General features: G+C 37.4%; 1 long non-coding RNA gene across 1 annotated transcript; it reads left to right on the plus strand.

The window, feature by feature from the left end:
- Positions 1-1410: 1410 nt before the first annotated feature.
- LOC143612308 (uncharacterized) lies at positions 1411-2891 on the plus strand. Its single transcript, XR_013149921.1, has 4 exons — positions 1411-1621; positions 2353-2468; positions 2567-2721; positions 2807-2891. It is a non-coding gene; the product is annotated as an uncharacterized LOC143612308 (long non-coding RNA).
- Positions 2892-7383: the final 4492 nt, after the last annotated feature.

Raw genomic sequence — 7383 nt, forward strand, 5'->3', positions numbered from 1 at the left:
GAATAACAGGTTTATCGCCTGGTAGGATCAACATCCGTACTTGTCAAAATGTGTTTGATGGTACAATTGCGGGCTCCAACGAGACCCAGTTAATCATATCTTTAGACACCGAATGCGCCCACACAGCACCCTTTGGATTGTACCGGTAAAAGATATGATTTAAACCCAGAACCTGCAATTGTGTTTGATGGTAGGATCAACCAGGTGTACAATTGCGGGTTCTAGGCTTAATCATATCTTTTACCAGTGTAATCCAAAGGGTGCTGTGTGGGCACATTCGGTGTCTAAAGATATGATTAACTGGATCTCGTTGGAGCCCGCGATTGTACCATCAAACACATTTGACAAGTACGGAGGCGATAAACCTATTATTCTGTACATCGGGGTAATTGATTTAAGCCCAGAACCCGGCTACCAAGTCCAAAATATGCTATACCGGCCAACTATTCTGATCCCTACCTGTGAAAGTGGATTAAGCCCGGCAATAATTAAACCAACAGATGAAAATGTTTCATCTTTTCGGGACCCTACAACAGCTTGGTTCAATAGGGGTCACTGGAAACTTGTGGGGAGTAAGAGCTGGGACTTTAGGGGCACGTTGCTTACTTGTACCGAAGCCGTGATTTCATCCAAGTCAAAACATCCATTTCACACCGCAAAGGATATCGGTATGTGGGAGTGCGTAGACTTTTACCCAGTTTCATATCAAGGGACGAATGGGTTAGACACTTCAACCGATATTAAATATGTATTTGAGGCGAGCCTAGACGTGACCAAGTTTGATTATTACACAACCTCATTAAGGATAAATACGTCCTAGATAATAAATACATCAATTGACACGTGGGCAGGGCTTAGATATGACTATGGAAACCTCTATGCTTCAAAGACGTTCTTTAATCCAATCAAGAAACGGAGAATTTTGTGGGGTTGGGTCAAGGAAAAACTGAAATTTGATTAGAAATTGCAAAAGTATATATTAAAAAACGAAAAGACAAATATAATTATAGAAGTTTAATTAGAATTACTTAAACGGGTCAGCCCGTTTTTATATAACGGGTCGTGATGTTAGTCAACACAAAACCTTTTATTTTTTTTCGTAGATTTATGTGAAGATAAAAAGAACAAATAAGAAATGCATACCGGTCATCCAGTTTTAGGCAGGCTGGAAGTGATAACCGGTTCTAAAAACTTGCTTGTCGACATGAACAACGTTGTCGAGTGCCATGACTCGCATGGAAGTTGTTCGAGATGGAGAAAAGAAACAACGCTGTCGGTTTTTGGAGACGATTGTGCAAAGTGTTTGGCAATCAGTAACGGATGGTCAAGATGCGGCGGATGTTTGTTCAAAGGCGGTAACTCAAAATGGGAATAACGAGGGTGGTTGACAAGGGTTTTTTTATAGTCAAAACAAGTGAAAGTTGTGCTACAGTTAGGGAGAATGAAGGTGCTTTAACGAGTAGCATGCGTGATGGATGTTGAATGGGTGGGCGGTGTAATAGATGAAATTGATGGGAAAACTTATTATGGATCGTGCTGCATAAGTGAGACCATGTATAAACTTCAGGATTATGCTTCATTCAGCTCTACTGGAAACAATCTTACGCCTAATAAACTACAAGTAAGCACTTGTTGCTATAAATTCAAATTTGTTGCTTTATTCAGCTCTACTGGTTGGGCTGCATAACTAGCCGAGCCAAGCCAAATTCAGCTTGTCTTGGATTGTTTGTTCTAAATGAGCTGAACTTTGAGCTCAAGCTCGAGCCAGCTTGTGGCCTTGTTTCTAAAATGCACACATTAGATGCGCATAATGATGCACTGATGAGATTGCATCAGGTGGAGTGATGCTCTGTGATTCCATGATGCGAGGATGATGTGTTTTAAATTGCATAATGCGCGGGATGTGGGCTGTTGCACGCATTTTTTAGTTAAAAGTGATTTTCTGCATAGGCCACTTGTACCGTATGCATATACTACTTATACACAGAGTTAAAGACTTATTTTGGTTATACTAAAAAATTCCCTGGTAGTACTGTGGCTTTCTTTGAAGTTATTTATTTTAAAATATTATTTTTTAGTCTTCAACAGTTAACAAGTTAAAATATTATCTATAAATAATCTAGTATTGTTTTTTCAATTTAAACAACTCGCATACATGATGCGTGCGCATTGCCTTTTTTGATCAAAACACATTAGAGTGCATCGCACATTTTTTAAAACCAAGCTTGTGGCTCAACGACCCAGCTCATTTAAGTTTAAGTTAATATCCAATTGTTACGTTTTGCTGCTCTATTTGTTACAATTTTTTAAGTTTAAGTTTTACATAAGATGATAATTTGGATTTGGTTATAGAGCATGTGGGAGGATAATAAGACAAATAAGAAGTGGGTTACTGTGTCTCTCGCTATTTCTTTCCTGATGATTTGCCTGCGGGTGTTGGTCGCCCTTGTGCTCCCGAAAGCAATGAGGTAAATATTTATGATGATATTACAGAAACTGTGTTGACATAATCTTTTTTTTTTTTTTTGAATAAAGTGGCACGTTCTAGTGGTTTTGGCTTTTTTAGGTATAAGAATCGAACCATGAAGCAACATTAGCAGCTGGCCTGATTCATGGTCCCTGTCGAATTCTTCCTCCACGCAAGTTGTCTGAAGAAAGAGTGGCTCAAACTCATTTACAGACAGAAACCTTTGACAAAACAAAACATCTTTTTCTCTGCAAGTACGTCTCTTACCTTATATAAAAAAATTATATTTAAACAGCTGTATGGTGATCTGACCTGTAATTAATTACAATGTTGTTGCAGATGGTTTTATGATGAGAAAAAACGTCTATTTTGAGATGTTGCATATTAGCAGACAGCATGATAAACACATATTAGGAATCTTTTTTCTTTATCTTCCATTAGTGCTCAAGATTTTCCTTTTACAGGTACATCCGTTTTTTTTTAAAATCTTATGGATGATTAATGCACTAAATATGATTATTACAAATAGCCTGACTTCATTAGTAAAGCAATTCATGATGTTTTTATGCATTTGAGTACACTTAGGTTGACTTTCAATCCGTCTCATTTCCGCTTGAATTTGATCTGCTATTTTTTAACTCATTTGGCTCGCTAGAGATAAAACATAATCTGAAACTGACCCGTTTATTTTGTGTAATTAGCTTGCTATGGATCCTTTACTGATACTGTCAAATTTTTTTTTGCAGGAATCATATATTTGAGCTGTATAGGAATCGGTGTCTTGAATTTATTTTCATGGACTTGATGTAATGATTTTAACACATGCTTATTCGTCAAACTTGAATACGAACTACAGATCCTAACAAGGTATCTCCAAAACATGTATTAGATCTTTTTAAGTTTTAACTTGTTTGCATCTTAACGGGTCTGGTATGTTATTGTTTCAAACACCCACCAGATATAAGCACAGATGTTTAATTTTCAAGTATTCGCTCTAATACTCAAATCTCTTAAGCCTAGGCTTTGATAAGTTTGTGATGTCAATGGTGGCACAGATAGTGATGATGGAGGTGAAAAAGAGGCGGCATAATGGTTACGGATGTTTTTGGACCATTTGGACTTGTTTTAAGTTAGGGGGGTGGGGGTGGGGGTGGTTTAAAAACCATCACTTGCTCCCACCAATCACGGTGTGCCACCCCACCTCACCACTTTCCATCACTAGTGATGGAATTTTGGTGGGGGTGGTGGTGTGATGGAATTTTTTTTTTATTTTTTTTACAATAAATACTAAACAAGGTTAAATTAAATAAAAAATAAAACAAGATTAAATAAATATTACAAAGATAAATAAATTAAAAAAACCGACAAAAAAAAAACCTACAACGCTTCCCAACCCCACTTCTCACATAGCTCGCGTTTGCGTTGAAGTAGGATCAATCTAAAGGGTTCGTTAAGATGTTCGTGCGGTTGTACGATGAATGTTAAATCGACGTTTTTTTGGTTTTCATTCAAATGGTTGATATACGCCTCGTCACGTTTTAATTTTGAAGCAAGAGCTAGTTGCTTTCGCTCCTTCGTCTCGACCATTTCCGCCAACTTAGCCGACTTGTATTCGTTGAAGTCCTCGGCCACCGTTTCCGTTCCTAATCTTGACGATTCCCCACTTTTCTTGCGATGCGGCCGTGTGGGTGTGGGTGTGTCTTCGTCGGGATCGTCTCCGGGTTTATCGTTCAAGTTCATGTTCGGCGTGTTGCTTGACAAGCGATCGGTAGATGTTGTGTAGTTCCCGGAATCGGAAGTTTTTGATCTTTTTGAAGAAGATTCTTTTTTCCTTGGAGCCGTCGATCCGTCCATGTCGACCACGGGAACTGGTTCCCACTTCGGGTGATGTCTCGCAACCTCCCACGCATCCAAGTGGGGAAAAGATTTATATCGGAAAATCTTGATATAATTGCTCAAGGCATTCTTTATAATAGTCGCCTCGCTCGCTCTGCTTTGTGGATCTCGGCTCTACAAAACATTTCGAAAAATATATATATATCAAAATTGTAAAAATAAAGTAATAAATTATAAAAAAAAAATTTAACTAATAAATTTTAAAAAATAATTACCAATTGGATGTAGCAAGCATTAAATTTTGACATTTTTCTATTCCAATCTCCCCACTTGGAAGTCATTTTATCCATGTTTCGATCGGTTGCACTGGGAAGTTTTTCGAAATGTGCAATAACACGTCTCCATAACATATCTCGTTTTTGTTGGTTTCCGTGTTTTTTTTGTTTCGAAGGCGTGTAAATAAGCCTTGGTCAAGGCGACCTCCTCCGCGGACGACCAAGGTCTACGGACAATGGCATCCTCCTCCGCGGGTTCATCTTCATCCACATCGTCGTCTTCATCACGAAAAGCACGTGCAAATTGATGTATGACATTGTTATCCTCTAAAGGATCGACGGACGTTTGTGACGGTTGAGATTGAAATGTTTCAAAAGGATTATTTTGAAATATTTGGCTAGAAAAAGGTGGAATAAATGGTTGGTTTTGATACGGTGTCGATGAAAACGGTGAATTAAATGTTTGAGATTTAAATGGTTGGTTTTGGAACGGTTGTGGTTGAAAAGGTTGTTGTTGGAATGGTTGGGTTGTGTCGGGTTCATCTTGTAATCGGAATCTCGCTGGCTCGCCAAGATTTTGTCGAACCTTTGGTCGGGATTGGGTTTTCTTTGAACCCGAGCCACGTTTCTTTGAACCCTCCATTTGTGTGATGTTAGAATGTTGTTTTTAGTAGAGGATTTGAGTTGGATTTGAAGATGGATTTGATTATATTTATATAGGTTAATTAATTTTTTTTTATCTCCTCTCAACGGTAACAAGCTTCTCCAACGGTCGAATTGAGTTGCGTGATGGCCATCACGGCCGGCCCCCCCATCACGCATGATGGGAGGACCGGCGGCGGTGTTTGTGATGCCATCACGCGTGCTCGGGCCCTATAACGGACCACCCCCACTCCCCTTAGGAATTTATACAAGAGCGTGGTCGCCAAATATCTTGAACTGAATGAAAACTTTTATCTGAAAATTTATTTTTATCTAAAAAAATAGAAACTTGTTTCTTTAGCCAAAACACAGGATCAACTCAAGTATCAATACAAAGATGCGCATTAGACGTGGCATTCTCTGACTCGCTTACCTGTGTAATGGGCCGAGTAGATAAATTTTAAAAAGATGGCATCTTTACAATTATATGACCAGCAAGCATCCACAATCTACAATGTGAAATTCTCAATTTTGAAGCTGCAATTTCTCACCAAAACACATCAATTACAGGATCCACTGGAAGACAAAATAAAAAAAAACGAGCCTTGCAAAAACAAAATGAGCCAAAACCCTTGCTGTAGATTTAAACACTCGCGGACGGATTAGTCAGCAGCTGAGGTGATTTCTTAAGATATTCTGCAGCAACAAAAACATCATCAAACGCCAAAGCTCCAACGGCAAACCTTGCAGCCTTATGTGCCTCTGCTATTTTCTCAAGGGCAAGCTGGCAATTACTGTCATGCTGATATGACTGACAGCAGGCGGTGCAGTTTCTTGAACTGGGCCCGGGCCAAACCCGTTTGCTGCATTTGGCATGTACTGACCTGCAAACGGATAATCTGCGGGTCTAGCAGCTGAAGATGAGTATGGTGATTGTTCAGAACCCTGATAGTGAGATGAGGGGTAATGAGGTGGCACTGCTGGAAGGGTCGTTTCGTAAAAACTAGGGTAAGATTGGAAATTAGGATATGAAATGTGAAGGGTAATTTTGGAACTTGTGATGTTGAGGTTCTTGTTGATAAGATGGTTGATGATGAAAATTATTGGATGGATAATCAGTAGACGAGTATGCTGGTGTTAGAACGCAAACCCGGGTAATCATGTAACAATAATTTGGTGCATTGTTTGGTTTGAAACTTTAAACTCGTTTTAAACCGGTCATTTGTTAAGATTCACGGTTGGTTTTTCCTTTAACTTTCGGTTTCAATTTTTTACGGTTCAGTTTTGATTTTTTATGACAAAAAATTGTTACTAACGGTTTGACTTAAAGGTTTAACTTAAAAACATTCAAAACCGAAGCGCGAACACCCATACGTAACATGTTATATTTTTTAGTTGAAAACAACTACAACAATATCATATTCAAATTAAAGATAATAAAATGTTCGTTTCTATAGTGCAAATTCTTTTAAAAATATTTAGCGTATGAAAAAAGTTATGGCCGTTTAAAATCATGGGTAAGAAGTTGGTTAAAAGTTAAAATAAAAGGTAATATATAGTTAAAGATGGGAGGGCAAACTTGCAACTGTTTTTTAATTTAACTAAAGTTAGAGATGAAAATTTGTAAATATATTAAATGAACGTGAGATTTTTTTTTTTTACTTGAAAGACCATATTACCCTTTGTTAAATATTTTGTAAATTATTTAAAAATAAAGTGTCTTAATTTGCCCATCATGACAACGACGACAACGTATTAATATAGTTACTTTTAGCATAACCAGGTTTTCTACCAGGGGCTGTTTTGTGTTTGGTAAAACTAGATGTTTGGTTGGTATCGGATATGTTCGTTACGGTATAAGACTAAACCTAAAAGATAAGTTCATCAAGTTAACATATTTAAAACAAATTTAAAAAACGAAATAAAAACACGAGTGTTACAGCAGTGAGTGAATACGAATTTGATAGGTATCGGTTAGGTTCGTTACGATACCGATAGGAAAAAAAACAAAATCAAGTTGTAATATGTTTAAAACAACTTTGATGAGTGTTTGGTTCATTAATTCCTTTTATTTTATTATTTACCTAAGATACCATTATTATTTAAAATTAAGAAATTTAAAATTCTAACTTAAAAATGAACTAATTTAGCAGTTAAATAAAA

The sequence above is a fragment of the Bidens hawaiensis genome, unplaced genomic scaffold (assembly GCF_021521415.1).
Source record: "Bidens hawaiensis isolate Kalapana, Puna unplaced genomic scaffold, B.hawaiensis_p1.1 tig00034209_1, whole genome shotgun sequence".
In the NCBI taxonomy this organism is placed as follows: domain Eukaryota; kingdom Viridiplantae; phylum Streptophyta; class Magnoliopsida; order Asterales; family Asteraceae; genus Bidens; species Bidens hawaiensis.